General features: G+C 45.7%; 2 non-coding genes across 2 annotated transcripts; both read left to right on the top strand.

The window, feature by feature from the left end:
• The first annotated feature begins 6503 nt into the window (after positions 1-6503).
• Positions 6504-6575, top strand: Trnas-acu (transfer RNA serine (anticodon ACU)). The gene has a single exon. It is a non-coding gene; the product is annotated as a tRNA-Ser (tRNA).
• A 3220-nt stretch (positions 6576-9795) lies between these two features.
• Trnas-acu (transfer RNA serine (anticodon ACU)) lies at positions 9796-9867 on the top strand. Its single transcript has one exon. It is a non-coding gene; the product is annotated as a tRNA-Ser (tRNA).
• Positions 9868-19170: the final 9303 nt, after the last annotated feature.

Below are 19170 nucleotides of genomic sequence, written 5' to 3'. Positions count from 1 at the left end.
CTAGGCAGCATAAGAGGGCTTCCTGCCAGTTACCCGCTCATGACAGGCCGTAGACCTTTGTTTCACGCCCCAGGGGTTAAAAAGAATGTCCCCTTCTCCCCTTGTAGTCAGAGTGGCGCTGGCTACCACCCTCAAGCGTCAGATACACTTCTAGTAAATATAAATAGCCCAGAAAGTGTAGGAGAACACAGTCGCCCAGATAGCCGAATTGGTAAGGCATTCGAGATCTTATCGAAAGGCGTGGGTTCGGTCCCCACTCTGGGCGCATGTTTTTCTTTCTTTCTTTTATTCTTTCTTTCTTATATTTAAAAAAGAATCTAACTTCATTAACCATAGTAAAAAATAAAGCCTAACCACACCCCTATGCCTCCTTTGGCGTCGTAGACTACCGACCTATGTTTCTGTATTTTATCAACGAGCCCCTCATTTTTACTTACTAAATTAATCTGCGAAAGCCTAGCGAGGGTCTCGGTTCTGGCAGCCTTTATGCCTAGGTAGCATAAGAGGGCTTCCCGCCATTTACCCGCTCATGACAGGCCGTAGTCGTTTGAGTCACGCCCCTGGGGTTAGAAAGAAGGTCCCCTTCTCCCCGTGTTGTCAGAGTGGCGCTGGCTACCACCTTCAAGCGTCAGATACACTTCTAGTAAATATAAATAGCCCAGAACGTGAAGGAGAACATAGTCGCCCAGATAGCGGAATTGGTAAGCCATTCGAGATCTAATCGAAAGGCGTGGGTTCGGTCCCAACTCTGGGCGCGTGTTTTTCTTTCTTTCTTATATTTAAAAAGAATCTTAACTTCATTAACCATAGTAAAAAATAAAGCCTAACCACACCCGTATGCCTGCTTTGGCGTTGTAGACTGCCGACCTATGTTTCTGTATTTCCTCAGCGAGCCCCTCATTTTTACTTACTATATTAATCTGCGAAAGCCTAGCGAGGGTCTCGGTTCTGGCAGCCTTGATGCCTAGGTAGCATAAGAGGGCTTCCCGCCAGTTACCCGTCATGACAGGCCGTAGACGTTTGAGTCACGCCCCGGGGGTTAAAAAGAAGGTCCCCTTCTCCCCGTGTAGTAAGAGTGGCGCTGGCTACCACCCTCAAGCGTCAGATACACTTCTAGTAAATATAAATATCCCAGAAAGTGAAGGAGAACACAGTCGCCCAGATAGCCGAATTGGTAAAGCATTCGAGATCTAATCGAAAGGCGTGGATTCGGTCCCCACTCTGGGCGCGTGTTTTTCTTTCTTTCTTTCTTATATTTTAAAAGAATCTTAACTTCATTACCCTAGTAAAAAATAAAGCCTAACCACACCCCTCTGCCTCCTTTTTCGTCGTAGACTGCCGACCTATGTTTCTGTATTTCCTCAACGAGCCCCTCATTTTTACTTACTAAATTAATCTGCGAAAGCCTAGCGAGGGTCTCGGTTCTGGCAGCCTTTATGCCTAGGTAGCATAATAGGGCTTCCCGCCATTTACCCGCTCATGACAGGCCGTAGACGTTTGAGTCACGCCCCTGGGGTTAGAAAGAAGGTCCCCTTCTCCCCGTGTAGTCAGAGTGGCGCTGGCTACCACCCTCAAGCGTCCGATACACTTCTAGTAAATATAAATAGCCCAAAAAGTGAAGGAGAACACAGTCGCCCAGATAGCCGAATTTGTAAGGCATTCGAGATCTAATCGAAAGGCGTTGGTTCGGTCCCCACTCTGGGCGCGTGTTTTTTTCTTTCTTTCTTATATTTAAAAGGAATCTTAACTTCATTACCCAGAGTAAAAAATAAAAGCCTAACCACACCCCTATGCCTCCTTTGGCGTCGTAGACTGCCGACCCATGTTTCTGTATTTTCTCAACGTACCCCTCATTTTTACTTACTAAATTATTCTGCGAAAGCCTAGCGATGCTCGGTTCTGGCAGCCTTGATGCCTAGGTAGCATAAGAGGGCTTGCCGCCTGTTACCCGCTCATGACAGGCCGTAGACGTTTGAGTCACGCCCCGGGGGTAAAAAGAAGGTCCCCTTCTCCACGTGTAGTCAGAGTGGCGCTGGCTGCCACCCTCAAGCGTCAGATACACTTCTAGTAAATATAAACAGCCCAGAAAGTGTAGGAGAACACAGTCGCCCAGATAGCCGAATTGGTAAAGCATTCGAGATCTAATCGAAAGGCATGGGTTCGGTCCCCACTTTGGGCGCGTGTTTTTCTTTCTTCTTTTCTTTCTTTCTTATATTTAAAAAAGAATCTAACTTCATTAACCATAGTAAAAAATAAAGCCTAACCACACCCCTATGCCTCCTTTGGCGTTGTAGACTGCCGACCTATGTTTCGGTATTTCCTCAACGAGCCCCTCATTTTTACTTACTATATTAATCTGCGAAAGCCTAGCGAGGGTCTCGGTCCTGGAAGCCTTGATGCCTAGGTAGCATAAGAGGGCTTCTCGCCAGTTACCCACTCATGACAGGCCGTAGACGTTTGAGTCACGCCCCGGGGGTTAAAAAGAAGGTCCCCATCTCCCTGTGTAGTCAGAGTGGCGCTGGCTACCACCCTCAAGCATCAGATACACTTCTAGTAAATATAAATAGCCCATAAAGTGAAGGAGAACACAGTCGCCCAGATAGCCGAGTTGGTAAAGCATTCGAGATCTAATCGAAAGGCGTGGGTTTGGTCCCCACTCTGGGCGCGTGTTTTTCTTTCTTTCTTATATTTTAAAAGAATCTTAACTTCATTACCCTAGAAAAAAATAAAGCCTAATCACACCCCTGTGCCTCCTTTGGCGTCGTACTCTGCCGACCTATGTTTCTGTATTTCCTCAACGAGCCCCTCATTTTTACTTACTAAAGTTATCTGGGAAAGCCTAGCGAGGGTCTCGGTTCTGGCAGCCTTTATGCCTAGGTAGCATAAGAGGGCTTCCCGCCATTTACCCGCTCATGACAGGCCGTAGACGTTTGAGTCACGCCCCTGGGGTTAGAAAGAAGGTCCCCTTCTCCCCGTGTAGTCAGAGTGGCGCTGGCTACCACCCTCAATCGTCCGATACACTACTAGTAAATATAAATAGCCCAGAAAGTGAAGGAGAACACAGTCGCCCAGATAGCCGAATTGGTAAGGCATTCGAGATCTAATCGAAAGGCGTGGGTTCGGTCCCCACTCTGGGCGCGTGTTTTTCTTTCTTTCTTTCTTATATTTAAAAAGAATCTTAACTTTATTTACCATAGTAAAAAATTAAGCCTAACCACACCCGTATGCCTCCTTTGGCGTTGTAGACTGCCGACCTATGTTTCTCTATTTCCTCAGCGAACCCCTCGTTTTTACTTACTATATTAATCTGCGAAAGCCTAGCGAGGGTCTCGGTTCTGGCAGCCTTGATGCCTAGGTAGCATAAGAGGGCTTCCCGCCAGTTACCCGCTCATGACAGGCCGTAGACGTTTGAGTCACGCCCCGTGGGTTAAAAAGAAGGTCCCCTTCTCCCCGTGTAGTGAGAGTGGTGCTGGCTACGACCCTCAAGCGTCAGATACACTTCTAGTAAATATAAAAAGCCCAGAAAGTGTAGGAGAACACAGTCGCCCAGATAGCCGAATTGGTAAGGCATTGGAGATCTAATCGAAAGGCGTGGGTTCGGTCCCAACTCTGGGCGCGTGTTTTTCTTTCTCCCTTATATTTAAAAAAGAATCTTAAGTTCATTAACCATAGTAAAAAATAAAGCCTAACCACACCCCTATGCCTCTTTTGGTGTGGTAGACTGCCGACCTATGTTTCTGTATTTCCTCAACGAGCCCCTCATTTTTACTTACTATATTAATCTGCGAAAGCCTTGCGAGGTCCTCGGTTCTGGCAGCCTTGATGCCTAGGTAGCATGAGAGGGCTTGCCGCCAGTTACCAGCTCATGACAGGCCGTAGACGTTTGAGTCACGCCCCGGGGGTAAAAAGAAGGTCCCCTTCTCCCCGTGTAGTCAGAGTGGTGCTGGCTACCACCCTGAAGCGTCAGATACACTTCTAGTAAATATAAATAGCCCAGAAAGTGAAGGAGAATACAGTCGCCCAGATAGCCGAATTGTTAAGGCATTCGAGATCTAATCGAAAGGCGTGGGTTCGGTCCCCACTCTGGGCGCGTGTTTTTCTTTCTTTCTTTCTTATATTTAAAAATAAATCTTAACTTCATTAACCATAGTAAAAAATAAAGCCTAACCAAACCCGTATGCCTCCTTTGGCGTTGTAGAGTGCCGACCTATGTTTCTGTATTTCCTCAGCGAACCCCTCGTTTTTACTTACTATATTAATCGGCCAAAGCCTAGCGAGGGTCTCGGTTCTGGGAGCCTTGATGCCTAGGTAGCATAAGAGGGCTTCCGCCAGTTACCCGCTCATGACAGGCCGTAGACGTTTGAGTCACGCCCCATGGGTTAAAAAGAAGGTCCCCTTCTCCCCGTGTAGTCAGAGTGGCGCTGGCTACCACCCTCAAGAGTCAGATACACTTCTAGTAAATATAAAAAAGCCCAGAAAGTGTAGGAGAACACAGTCGCCCAGATAGCCGAATTGGTAAGGCATTCGAGATCTAATGGAAAGGCGTGGGTTCGGTCCCCACTCTGGGCGCGTGTTTTTCTTTCTTTCTTTCTTTCTTTCTTTCTTTCTTTCTTTCTTTCTTTCTTTCTTTCTTTCTTTCTTTCTTTCTTTATTATATTTAAAAAAGAATCTAACTTCATTAACCATAGTAAAAATAACGCCTAACCACACCCCTATGCCTCCTTTGGCGTTGTAGACTGCCGACCTATGTTTCTGTATTTTATCAACGAGCCCCTCATTTTTACTTACTAAATTAATCTGCGAAAGCCTAGCGAGGGTCTCGGTTCTGGCAGCCTTTATGCCTAGGTAGCATAAGAGGGCTTCCCGCCATTTACCCGCTCATGACAGGCCGTAGTCGTTTGAGTCACGCCCCTGGGGTTAGAAAGCAGGTCCCCTTCTCCCCGTGTTCTCAGAGTGGCGCTGGCTACCACCTTCAAGCGTCAGATACACTTCTAGTAAATATAAATAGCCCAGAACGTGAAGGAGAACACAGTCGCCCAGATAGCCGAATTGGTAAGGCATTCGAGATCTAATCGAAAGGCGTGGGTTCGGTCCCAACTCTGGGCGCGTGTTTTTCTTTCTTTCTTATATTTAAAAAGAATCTTAACTTCATTAACCATAGTAAAAAATAAAACCTAACCACACCCGTATGCCTGCTTTGGCGTTGTAAACCGCCGACCTATGTTTCTGTATTTCCTCAGCGAGCCCCTCATTTTTACTTACTATATTAATCTGCGAAAGCCTAGCGAGGGTCTCGGTTCTGGTAGCCTTGATGCCTAGGTAGCATAAGAGGGCTTCCCGCCAGTTACCCGCTCATGACAGGCCGTAGACGTTTGAGTCACGCCCCAGGGGTAAAAAGAAGGACCCCTTCTCCCCGTGTAGTCAGAGTGGCGCTGGCTACCACCCTCAAGCGTCAGATACACTTCTAGTAAATATAAAAAGCCCAGAAACTGAACGAGAACACAGTCGCCCAGATAGCCGAATTGGTAAGGCATTCGAGATCTAATCGAAAGGCGTGGGTTCGGTCCCCACTCTGGGCGCGTGTTTTTCTTTCTTTCTTTCTTTCTTTCTTTCTTTCTTTCTTTCTTATATTTAAAAAAGAATCTAACTTCATTAACTATAGTAAAAAATACAGCCTGACCACACCCCTATGCCTCCTTTGGTGTTGTAGACTGTCGACCTATGTTTCTGTATTTCCTCAAGGAGCCCCTCAATTTTACTTACTATATTAATCTGCGAAAGCCTAGCGAGGGTCTCGGTGCTGGAAGCCTTGATGCCTAGGTAGCATAAGAGGGCTTCCCGCCAGTTACCCGCTCATGACAGGCCGTAGACGTTTGAGTCACGCCCCGGGGGTTAAAAAGAAGGTCCCCTTCTCCCCGTGTAGTCAGAGTGGCGCTGGCTACCACCCTCAAGCGTCAGATACACTTCTAGTAAATATAAATAGCCCAGAAAGTGTAGGAGAACACATTTGCCCAGATAGCCGAATTGGTAAAGCATTCGAGATCTAATCGAAAGGCGTGGGTTCGGTCCCCACTCTGGGCGCGTGTTTTTCTTTCTTTCTTTCTTTCTTTCTTTCTTTCTTATATTTAAAAAAGAATCTAACTTCATTAACCATAGTAAAAAATACAGCCTAACCACACCCCTATGCCTCCTTTGGCGTTGTAGACTGTCGACCTATGTTTCTGTATTTCCTTAAGGAGCCCCTCATTATTACTTACTATATTAATCTGCGAAAGCCTAGCGAGGGTCTCGGTCCTGGAAGCCTTGATGCCTAGGTAGCATAGGAGGGCTTCCCGCCAGTTACCCGCTCATGACAGGCCGTAGACGTTTGAGTCACGCCCCGGGGGTTAAAAAGAAGTTCCCCTTCTCCCCGTGTAGTCAGAGTGGCGCTGGCTACCACCGTCAAGCGTCAGATACACTTCTAGTAAATATAAATAGCCCAGAAAGTGAAGGAGAACACAGTTGCCCAGATAGCCGAATTGGTAAGGCATTCGAGAACTAATCGAAAGGCGTGGGTTCGGTCCCCACTCTGGGCGCGTGTTTTTCTTTCTTTCTTTCTTATATTTAAAAAAGAATGTCAACTTCATTAACTATTGTAAAAAATAAAGCCTAACCACACCCCTATGCCTCCTTTGGCGTTGTAGACTGCCGACCTATGTTTCTGTATATATATATATATATATAAATATATATATATATATATATATATATATATATATATATATATATATATATATATATATATATATATATATATATATATATATATATATATATTTATATTTATATTTATATTCATATAGCGCATCATAATGGGAAATAAAGGATTCGTAGAAATAACACAGAAGTAAGGGTTGGCAGTCAAGAAAACCTCGAAAACCCCTTCTGCCAACACCTCTTTCTGTATATATGTATTTATATTAGGAAATGAGAAGCTCATTGAGGAAATACAGGAAGGTAGGTCTGCAGTTTACAGCGCCAAAGGAGGCATAGCTGTTTTAGGTTTTTTTTCCTACTACGGTTAGTGAAGTAAACTTCTTTCAAATATATGCAAGAAAGAAAAGAAAGAAACAAAAACATGCGCCCAGAGTGGGGACTGAACCGACGCCTTTCGATTACATCTCGAAAGACATACCAATTCGGTTAACTCGAAGACTACAACAAGTGATGAGCGGGCCAGTTACCCGCTAATGACAGGTGGTGGACGTTCAAGTCCCACCTCCAGGGGTTGAAAAGAAGGTCCCCTTCTTCTCGTGTAGTCAGAGTGGCGCTGGCTACCACCCTCAAGCGTCAGATACACTTCTAGTAAATATAAATAGCCCAGAAAGTGAAGGAGAACACAGTTGCCCAGATAGCCGAATTGGTAAGGCATTCAAGATCTAATCGAAAGGCGTGGGTTCGGTCCCCACTCTGGGCATGTGTTTTTCTTTCTTTCTTTCTTTCTTATATTTAAAAAGAATCTTAACTTCATTTACCATAGTAAAAAATAAAGCCTAACCACACCCGTAAGCCTCCTTTGGCGTTGTAGACTGCCGACCTATGTTTCTGTATTTCCTCAGCGAGCCCCTCATTTTTACTTACTATATAAATCTGCGAAAGGCTAGCGAGGGTCTCGGTTCTGGCAGCCTTGATGCCTAGGCAGCATAAGAGGGCTTCCCGCCAGAGACCCGCTAATGACAGGTGGTGGACGTTCAAGTCCCACCTCCAGGGGTTGAAAAGAAGGTCCCCTTATTCTCGTGTAGTCAGAGTGGCGCTGGCTACCACCCTCAAGCGTCAGATACACTTCTAGTAAATATAAATAGCCCAGAAAGTGAAGGAGAACACAGTTGCCCAGATAGCCGAATTGGTAAGGCATTCAAGATCTAATCGAAAGGCGTGGGTTCGGTCCCCACTCGGGGCGTGTTTTTCTTTCTTTCTTTCTTTCTTATATTTAAAAAGAATCTTAACTTCATTTACCATAGTAAAAAATAAAGCCTAACCACACCCGTAAGCCTCCTTTGGCGTTGTAGACTGCCGACCTATGTTTCTGTATTTCCTCAGCGAGCCCCTCATTTTTACTTACTATATAAATCTGCGAAAGCCTAGCGAGGGTCTCGGTTCTGGCAGCCTTGATGCCTAGGCAGCATAAGAGGGCTTCCCGCCAGTTACCCGCCCATGACAGGCCGTAGACGTTTGAGTCACGCCCCGGAGGTAAAAAAGAAGGTACCCTTCTACCCGTGTAGTCACAGTGGCGCTGGCTACCACCCTCAAGCGTCAGATACACTTCTAGTAAATATAAATAGCCCAGAAAGTGTAGGAGAACACAGTCGCCCAGATAGCCGAATTGGTAAGGCATTCGAAATCTAATCGAAAAGCATGGGTTCGGTCCCCACTCTGGGCGCGTGTTTTTTTTTTCTTTCTTTCTTTCTTTCTTATATTTAAAAAGAATCTTAACTTCATTTACCATAGTAAAAAATAAAGCCTAACCACACCCGTATGCCTCCTTTGGCGTTGTAGACTGCCGACCTATGTTTCTGTATTTCCTCAGCGAGCTCCTCATTTTTACTTACTATATGAATCTGCGAAAGCCTAGCGAGGGTCTCGGTTCTGGCAGCCTTGATGCCTAGGCAGCATAAGAGGGCTTCCCGCCAGTTACCCGCTCATGACAGGCCGTAGACGTTTGAGTCACGCCCCGGAGGTAAAAAAGAAGGTACCCTTCTACCCGTGTAGTCAGAGTGGCGCTGGCTACCACCTTCAAGCGTCAGATACACTTCTAGTAAATATAAATAGCCCAGAAAGTGTAGGAGAACACAGTTGCCCAGATAGCCGAATTGGTAAGGCATTCGAGATCTAATCGAAAGGCGTGGGTTCGGTCCCCACTCTAGGCGCGTGTTTTTCTTTCTTTCTTTCTTATATTTAAAAAAGAATCTAACTTCATTAACCATAGTAAAAAATAAAGCCTAGCCACACCATTATGCCTCCATTGGCGTTGTAGACTGCCGACCTATGTTTCTGTATTTCCTCAACGAGCCCCTCATTTTTACTTACTATATGAATCTGCGAAAGCCTAGCGAGGGTCTCGGTCCTGGAAGCCTTGATGCCTAGGTAGCATAAGAGGGCTTCCCGCCAGTTACCCGCTCATGACAGGCCGTAGACGTTCGAGTCACGCCGCGGGGGTTAAAAAGAAGGTCCCCTTCTCCCGTGTAGTCAGAGTTTCGCTGGCTACCACCCTCCAGCGTCAGATACACTTCTAGTAAATTTAAATAGCCCAGAAAGTGAAGGAGAACACAGACGCCCAGATAGCCGAATTGGTAAGGCATTCGAAATCTAATCGAAAGGCATGGGTTCGGTCCCCACTCTGGGCGCGTGTATTTTTTTTTCTTTCTTTCTTTCTTATATTTAAAAAGAATCTTAACTTCATTTACCATAGTAAAAAATAAAGCCTAACCACACCCGTATGCCTCCTTTGGCGTTGTAGACTGCCGACCTATGTTTCTGTATTTCCTCAGCGAGCTCCTCGTTTTTACTTACTATATTAATCTGCGAAAGCCTAGCGAGGGTCTCGGTCCTGGAAGCCTTGATGCCTAGGTAGCATAAGAGGGCTTCCCGCCAGTTACCCGCCCATGACAGGCCGTAGACGTTTGAGTCACGCCGCGGGGGTTAAAAAGAAGCTCCCCTTCTCCCCGTGTAGTCAGAGTTTCGCTGGCTACCACCCTCAAGCGTCAGATACACTTCTAGTAAACACAAATATGCCAGAAAGTGAAGGAGAACACAGTTGCCCAGATAGCCGAATTGGTAAGGCATTCGAGAACTAATCAAAAGGCGTGGGTTCGGTCCCCACTCTGGGCGCGTTTTTTTTTCTTTCTTTCTTATATTTAAAAAAGAATGTCAACTTCATTAACCATTGTAAAAAATAAAGCCTAACCACACCCCTATGCCTCCTTTGGCATTGTAGATTGTAGACTGCCGACCTATGTTTCTGTATATATATATATATATATATATATATATAAATATATATATATATATATATATATATATATATATATATATATATATATATATATATATATATATATATATATATATACATATATATATATATATATATATATACATATATATTTATATTTATATTTATATTCATATAGCGCATCATAATGGGAAATAAAGGATTCGTAGAAATAACACAGAAGTAAGGGTTGGCAGTCAAGAAAACCTCGAAAACCCCTTCTGCCAACACCTCTTTCTGTATATATGTATTTAAATTTGGAAATGAGAAGCTAATTGAGGAAATACAGGAAGGTAGGTCTGCAGTTTACAGCGCCAAAGGAGGCATAGCTGTGTTAGGTTTTTTTCTTACTACGGTTAGTGAAGTAAACTTCTTTCAAATATATGCAAGAAAGATAAGAAAGAAACAAAAACATGCGCCCAGAGTGGGGACCAAACCGACGCCTTTCGATTACATCTCGAAAGTCATACCAATTCGGTTAACTCGAAGACTACAGCAAGTGATGAGCGGGCCAGTTACCCGCTAATGACAGGTGGTGGACGTTCAAGTCCCACCTCCGGGGGTTGAAAAGAAGGTCCCCTTCTTCTCGTGTAGTCAGAGTGGCGCTGGCTACCACCCTCAAGCGTCAGATACACTTCTAGTAAATATAAATAGCCCAGAAAGTGAAGGAGAACACAGTCGCCCAGATAGCCGAATTGGTAAGGCATTCCAGATCTAATCGAAAGGCGTGGGTTCGGTCCCCACTCTGGGCGCGTGTTTTTCTTTCTTTCTTTCTTTCTTTATATTTAAAAAAGAATCTAACTTCATCAACCATAGTAAAAAAAAAGCCTAACCACACCCATATGCCTCCTTTGGCGTTGTAGACTGCCGACCTATGTTTCGGTATTTCCTCAACGAGCCCCTCATTTTTACTTACTATATTAATCTGCGAAAGCCTAGCGAGGGTCTCGGTCCAGGAAGCCTTGATGCCTAGGTAGCATAAGAGGGCTTCCCGCCAGTTACCCGCTCATGACAGGCCGTAGACGTTTGAGTCACGCCCCGGGGGTTAAAAAGAAGGTCCCCTTCTCCCCGTGTAGTCAGAGTCAGATACACTTCTAGTAAATATAAATACCCCAGAAAGTAAAGGAGAGCACAGTCGCTCAGATAGCCGAATTGGTAAGACATTCGAAATGTAATCGAAAGGCGTGGGTTCGGCTCCACTCAGGGCGCCTGTTTTTCTTTCTTTCTTTCTTACGTATATTTAAAAGATGTTAACTTCTCTACCCGTAGTAAGAAAAAAAGACCTACCAACATTCCTATGCCTCCTTTAGCGCTCAAAACAGCCGACCTCTGTTCCCGTGTATATATATATATATATATATATATATATATATATATATATATATATATATATATAATGGGAAATGATGGGCTCCGTGAAATAAGAGAGAAAATAAGGGTAGGCAGTCAAGAAAACCTCGAAAAGCAAAGGGCAGGTTGTAGTGGGTCATAGAAAGAGATGAAGAATTTTTTGAGTCGAAAAGAAAGGAGTGAAAAAATGCCCGCCGGGTTCGATCTGAACCCACGACCTTCACAATACCAGTCTGATGCGATAACCACTTTCGCTACCGGCGGGGCTGTTTCCCCAGCACTTTCTCGGGTAGTTATGTTAAGGTATTTTTGTTTCCTGCACTGAAGGGTGGTAGCGACCGCCACTCGGTCTACTCGGGGTGAAGCGGACCTTCTTTCTAACCCCCGGGCCGTGACTCGAGTGTCTACGACATGTCGAGAGTGTTCGCCCAGCGTTGAACCCTCTTAAGCTCACTTTGGCATCAATACTGCCAGAATAGAGGCCTTCGCTAAGCATATAGCGAATCAGAAAATGGGAAATAAGGGGCTCCGTGAAATAAGACAGAAAATAGGATTCGCAGTTAAGGAAACCTCGGAAAGCAAAGGGGAGGTTTTGGTGGGTCATAAAAAGAGATGAAGAATTTTTTTAATCGAAAAGTAAGTGGTGAAAAAATGCCGGCTGGGTGGGATCCGAAACCACGACCTCCAAAATATGGGTTGTCAGTCAAAAAAACCTCAGAAAGAACAGTGGATGATATGGTAGGTAATTGAAACAAATAAAGAATTTGCAAAGAAAGAAAATGGAGGAGAAATGACCGCAAGGTGGGATCCGAACCCACGACCTTCAGAATACCGGTCTGGTGCGATACCCCTACGCTACTGGCGGGACTACTTTTTCCTGCCACTTTCTGGGTATTTCTGTCAATGAATTTTTTCTTCTGCTTGGGGGTATAGACAGAGCCACTTAGACTTCTCGGGGTGAAGGGGAGCTTCTTTCGAAGTTCTTTATCTTTCCCAATTCTGTCCAAATTCTTTATCTGTTTCAATGACCTACCATATCCTCCCCTTTGCTTTCCGAGGTTCTCTTTACTGCCAACCCTTATTTTCTATCTTATTTTCAACGAGCCCCTCATTTCCTATTATGATTCGCTGCATGCTTAGCGACGGCCTCTGTTTTGGCAGTCTTGGTGCCATAGGGACCTTAAGAGGGTTCGACGCTGGTCGACCACTCTCGATATGTCGTAGACACTCGAGTCACGTTCAGGGGGAATAAAAGAAGGTCCCCTTCAGCCCGAGAAGTCCGAGTGGCCCTGGCTACCACCCCAAGCACAGGAAAAAATTACATTGACATAAATACCCCCGAAAGTTGTGGGGAAAAGTAGCCCCGGCGATAGGGTAGTGGTTAGCGCACCAGACTGGTATTCTGGAGGTCGTGGGCTCGGATCCCACCTGGCGGGCATTTGTTCTCCACTTTCGTTCTTTCCAAATTCTTTATGTGTTTCAATGACGTACCATATTCTCCCCTTTGCCTTCCGAGTTTTTCTTGACTGCCAACCTTATTTTCTCTCTTATTTTCAACGAGCCCCTCATTTCCTATTCTGATTCGCTACATGCATAGCGAGGGCCTCTGTTCTGGCAGTCTTGGTGGCATAGGAAGCTTAAGACGGTTCAACGTTGGTCGACCACTCTCGACATGTCGTAGACACTCTAGTCAGGGCCCATGGGTTAAAAAGAAGGTCCCCTTCACACAGAGAAGTCAGAGTGGCGCTGACTACAACCCCCAAGCAAAGGAAAAAATTACGTTTACATAAATACCCCAGAAAGTGGTGCGGAAAAGTAGTCTCGTCGATAGCGTAGTGGTTATCGCACCAGACCGGTATTCTGGAGGTCGTGGGTTCGGATCCCACCTGGCGGGAATATTTTCTTCACTTTCCTTCCAAATGCTTTATCTGTTTCAATTACCTACCATATCCTCCCGTTTGCTTTCCGACGTTTTCCTGCCCCTCAGTTCCTATTCTAAATCTATATATATATATATATATATATATATATATATGTGTGTGTGTATATATGCATATGCATATGATTACGCATCTTTCTGAATAGAAATTAAGGTTTTTTGTGTTTGTCTTCCACGGTGGTTGCTTGGACATTTGTTCTGCGGCTTCCGCCGGAATACCACAAAAGGCTATAACAGAAAACGTGTGATGATAGAGAAAAAGTCCAAGCAACACAATCCATATGTGAAACCGAATACATTTGTCAGGTAACACTACAGTATTCATAATTTTATTGCGTTGGTCGCGGTAACTTATAAAGATCTTCTGCCTCCTAATGTTTTGACGTAAAGGACAAATAAACCTATACCCCCGCACACGGATGATCCAACTACTGACGCGACTGGAAATATTTTTCAGTTACAAATACCAACATATATATTTTGGCAGTCAGTCACAATCGAGAAATGACGTGCATACAAGAAGTGTTTAAATGTTCGGAAGGAATAAACAAGAGTAATGGCATGCGTTTTTCTTTATAATGTAGGTTTCCTCGGCAGATTTTAAAGGTCGTCTTTCATGAGCAACAACTTTCTCTGCTGAAAATGCTTTGCGTTCTTAGAGAGCCACGCCATCTCCTTGTCTACTGGCGTTGGTGGATAGAAAAGTGGTTTCAGCTTTCCTAAAGTAGCCGAGAATGGGTGCATGTGTGAAAACATTCTGAAGAAGAATCTAGCTGCTGCGCAGCTTCTGGAAAAGGTAATAGTATCGCAGATAGGTATTTATTTTGTGCGCAGACAAAGTTTGGGAACAATTTTGAATCTTTCGATGGAAGTAATATTCCCAGCTCAGGAAACATCGTACGTCTTTGTGACGAAGACACGGAAAAAAATTGACTACTGACCCATAGTTGTTCGGGTAGGTGCAGCTTTAATCACTGCTCAAGTAATACCCAAAACGTTGATTGTTATCCCGGAAAGTGATTTTTCTGGAGATCAATTTGAACCAGTATTGGCGATAATCGTAACATTTTTGTCTTGACAGAGAATGTGTTAGGAACAGGTAGACGGAAAATGATGCTGGCATCTTGGTAGCCGAGACAAGTGTTCCCCTCTAAACTACAAACAACATTGCCAATGAGGCCCCGGAGTTTGCAGGTTCACTTCATATTCCGATTGGTAAAACGTGGAATAGAATACATCATTTGATGTGTGGACCGGCTGTTTTTAATGCGCTGCATCCATAATATTCCTCCAGTATCCTGACCGAGGGTACACACACGAGAAAAATTGTGCCCCTTGCAAGTTATCGACAGCGTCTTCGATAAGTTGTATGAGGTAGGGGTCTTCATTGTTTCTTTATTTACAGTACCCTCAGGGCCATCAGGCATTAGAGATTTTAGTGGTTACCGACAGTAAAGTAGTCATAAAAGGAATAAACAAAAAGGATGTTACAAAATGTCTCTTAAACGTACAAACACAGCTGATGGACAGTAACGCATGTAGAAAGGTAAACACTTTGCTTTTGATTTTACTAAAATAGGTTGTGCTTACATCAAAACAGGGGACAAAAAATACGCCATAATTATACCATGCTAGCTATTCTATTCAGAAATGACTCATTGTAGATAATGGCAGGGGTTCATACAAGAAGGTGGTTTCATTCGACCGAGGTATCAGGAAAAATGTTTATCAATGAAAAAAAAAATGCATTTGATTTTGACGATGTATTGAAACTTTATTCGCATCACTAAAACTGGGAGAGTTAAAGTTGTGAGGCGAAATAAGCTAATGGCGAAGTCCTAAATATTTGGATGTTTTGAAAATGTTAGGGAACATACAGAGACAAAAAATTTTTCGGCGACAACCTAATGAAGGCCATGGAGGACTACATTTCATCAAAGTAATGTTAGCAGTGCGATTAAAGATTGATTAAATCGTAGATTTTTATTTTGGATGATTTCTAGTGATTCCTTGTCGTGACGTGGGCGCCCTCCTGATGCCGCTTTCTCGAGCTTAGGAAGAATAAGTTTTGTACTTGTGTTTTACTGATGGAGGGGCTTTTGAAAGGAACACGCGTTTAGCATTAGCAATTACACAGTCAGTGCGAGTAATCGATGTGGAAAGGCATAAACTGTGAACAGGAATGCATTCACAACATCACACATTACGTAAAAGTAAATTAGTAACTAGTAAACTATTGTGATGCAATGTAAATATTTAAATGTGTAAGCGTTGAGTACATTGCTCTAAGTTTTTCACCTGGAAAGGAAACTTTTAAACTTATTTTCATGTGGTTATGTCATGGTCACAATGTATTGGCCGGTCCACTACACGTTGCCGGTGAATGTATGTGTGTATAAATGTTTATCACGAAAAGGGGTGGCCAGTGGCCTAAGGAAAGGGGAAGTGTGCAACTGGGTGCAGGGCTCCTCAAGGTCCTAAATCTTCAGGCAACGCTCGACCCTTTGGGGAACTCCACAGGCAGAGAAATCTCTATTGGCATGACTTCGATTCGTGGACGTCGTCCACTGTTATTATGATGGCACTTGGGCGCGGCTGCCCAACTCAGGCCTGCACTGTCCCACAGCAGATGTCGAATGTCTTGAGTGACTTTAGAGTCCTTGCTTTACGGGAATGGTACGGTGGGTCGATGAGAGCACTGGAGCCGTTGCGACTTTCTGTAGTACTACGTGCTGCACTCTAATGTGTGCTCCACTTGTGCAGCTCTTCCTCTGTAAGTGTGGCCCCTCTTCATGCCTTGTTAGGTAGAGCCTGAGCCCCTCTATTCAATTCCTTTAGAAGAGGATGCTAATTTTGGGGAGCCTGTCTCTCAAGTTTCTCCTTCGTTTTTTCTCTTGTTCATTGAGGCTAGACAGGTCGACATCAATCAGTGGTGGCACCGGGTGTTGGGGCAGCCAGTGGATTATAAAATTTTGCGCGCTCACCATGGCGTGAGAAACTTCGTTCCCGAAGCTACCCGCGTTTCCCGACAACCAGTCGATGCACATCTGGACGTTGTGGTTTCATAGTAGGGCTCTGTACTCCTATTTAATGATGGTGGCACACTGAACCATTGATGCTAGGTTCTTGAAGTCGTTTGATGACGTGTACGTTGTCGCACATTATGGTGATTTTTTGTCGTGCCGTCCACAGTGAGTGCATCGCCTCTTTGCTTACCACGAGTGTCGTCATCCACAAGGCATATAGCTCTAGTGGCGTGCTCGTAGGCCTGTAGGCCTACAGCGTGGCGTGCTCGTGATATTTGTAGGCCTGTTGCCGTCTGTATGAGCCAAAGGATGTTACCACTGCAAGGGTGGCCTCCCTTGTTTCGTCATTCCAGGTGGCATCTGTGTAAACAGTAGCTGCCTGAAGCTCGGGGTCATTGGAGCTGGGTGCACAAACCTGCCGATCCTTCGAGTGACGCTCGTTGTTGCGTCTCCGTGGCAGGGATTTTGGTCAAGTTACGAGCGTGTCCTCTCATCCTTGCTTGTGTCATATACAGTATCGGTGGTGGGGGAGAGTTTGGGGCTGACCCATTCATCAACAAGGCGTAGAATACGCCTGCCAGCATTCGTTAGATTTCGCCTCGAGGCATTGCTGCCTCTGCTGGCAGCGAGCGTGGCCGCCAAGGAGGGCAGTCAGGCATGCCTATGTAGATCCTAAACTTTTGCATAGCGTGGGAGGCCGGTAACCACCCCAAGGGATTCTCGTTGCCAGACTTCTAGCTTGAAGATTTTTGCCATGGATAGGTTAATGAACATGGCTCGCAGCATGCCTAGCTGCAAGGACCGTCTGAACCATCGTTTGCGGTACTCCGATGGTCTGTACAATGTGCAGTATCGACTTACACGACTTCCGCAGCTTCGATAGCCATTCGTTGGGTGTGCCATTCTTGCAGAACGGAATGCCGAGTATTCCAGTCCACCCATCTGTAGGCCTCGATATGGCGTTTCTATTGAGGGTAAGGGGGACATAGGCGCGCTCCAGTTCAGAGTTCCTTAATTACCATACACTGCGTCTAGGTTGGAGACACTTGCATGCCCTTCGATTTTACGCATTCTGAGAGTGTCTCGGGGTCTGTTTGAACAGCAGTCATCGTGGCTTCCTTGGTATTATGCTGCTGTGGTATGGCCCAGATGGTGGCATCATCTGCATAGGTGGTCGAGCCGAGACCCGGTATCTTCCTGGGGGCCCGGGTGGTCTTACACATTACAATGGTGAAGCAGGTGGCCAAGCGTTGTTGTTCTCGTCATCTTCCATCAGTGGCGCAGCGGCCGCCGCCTGTTTGGAGCGATCAGGGATTGCCCCGTCACGTAACCGCACGCGGAAGGCGCATGGTCTCGGTGCTGTCTGAGGACAGTCGGTCGGCAGGGGCTGATATGGCTTGAGGTGGGTGACATAAACAGTACTGGTAGGTGGGGCAGTAGAGGACAAGGACCAGCAGAGATGGTAGGAGCAACCTCATACGTCACATCTTTGACGCGACACAACACTTTGTATGGACGAGAATATGGTTGGAGCAGCTTTTCGGACAGGCCAACATGACGTGTGGGGGACCAGAGCAGGGCGAGGGAGCCCAGAGTAAAGTAGACCGTGCGGTAATATTCGTCGTACCTCCTCTTTTGTGAGACTTGCGTAGCAACAAGGTGGTCGCGAGCCAGTTGACGAGCTTGATGGGCACAAGTAAAAGCATCGCAAGCGTATTCAGACGAGCAGGCAAGAAGGATACAGGCCAAAGGCAAAGCCGGTTCAGAGCCAACCAATAGATAAAATGGCGAGATACCGAATGTGCCATGGCTGGAAGTGTTGTACGTAAAAGTTACGGATGGTAATGCAAGGTCCCAGTCTCGGTGGTCAGAAGACACGTATATAAACAGCATGTCGGTCAGCGTCCAGTTCAAGCGTTGGCTCAGGCCATTAGTTTGCGGGTGATAGGCCGTGGCAAGCTTGTGTCTGGCCGAGCAAGCGCGGAGGATGTTGTCGATAACTTTGGACTAAAGTTTTTTCCGCGGTCAGTTAGAAGCAGGCGCGGAGCGCAGTGGTGCAGAAGGACGTCGTAGACAAGAAAGTCAGCGACGTCAGTCACCCAGCTTGTTGTAAGAGCGCGTGTGATGGCGTACCGCATCGTGTAATCTGTCGCAACGGCGACCCACCGGTTTTCCGCGCACGACAGTGGGGAAAGACCAAGTAAATCTAGACTCACCTGGAAGAACGTCTCATGGGGAATGTCGATGGGTTGAAGTTCTCCAGAAGGAAGTGTGGAAGGCTTTTTCCGACGCTGGCAGCTGTCACATGAGACAACGAAGCGGTGTACAGATCGGTAAAGGCCAGGCCAGAAGAACGTACGCCGCACTCGATCATAAGGTCTGGTTATCCCTAGGTGGCCTCCGCTGGCTACGTCGTGTAGTTTGTACAAGACGGTCCAACGAAGGTGGCTGGGCACAACGAGGAGGAGGTCCGAACCGTCAGCGTCGAAGTTGTCTTACAACAAGACGCCATTTCGTAGGGTGAAGTTGCGCGTGGAAGAATCGGGTGATGAAGAGGTCAGGCGTTGAATGAGAGAACAGAGCGACGGGTCACGGCGCTGCTCGTCACCGATGTGGTGAAAGTCAGATAGTGCAAACGCGCAAGCGACATCAGTAGGTGGGGTGGAGTCAGGGGGCTGAACGGCGTGACGTAAGAGGCTGTCAGCGTCATTATGCTTGCGACCCGACTTATAGGTGACGGAAAACATATTTTTGCAGACGTAATGCACAGCGACCAAAGCGACACTTCATAAAATTGAGTTGGAGAGCAGCGTGTCGAAATATTT

Source organism: Haemaphysalis longicornis, unplaced genomic scaffold (assembly GCF_048455015.1).
Source record: "Haemaphysalis longicornis isolate Haplotype H1 unplaced genomic scaffold, Haemaphysalis longicornis Haplotype H1 scaffold_11, whole genome shotgun sequence".
In the NCBI taxonomy this organism is placed as follows: domain Eukaryota; kingdom Metazoa; phylum Arthropoda; class Arachnida; order Ixodida; family Ixodidae; genus Haemaphysalis; species Haemaphysalis longicornis.
Note: the sequence above shows the minus strand (reverse complement) of the source record. Positions and strands in the feature narration are given on the sequence as shown.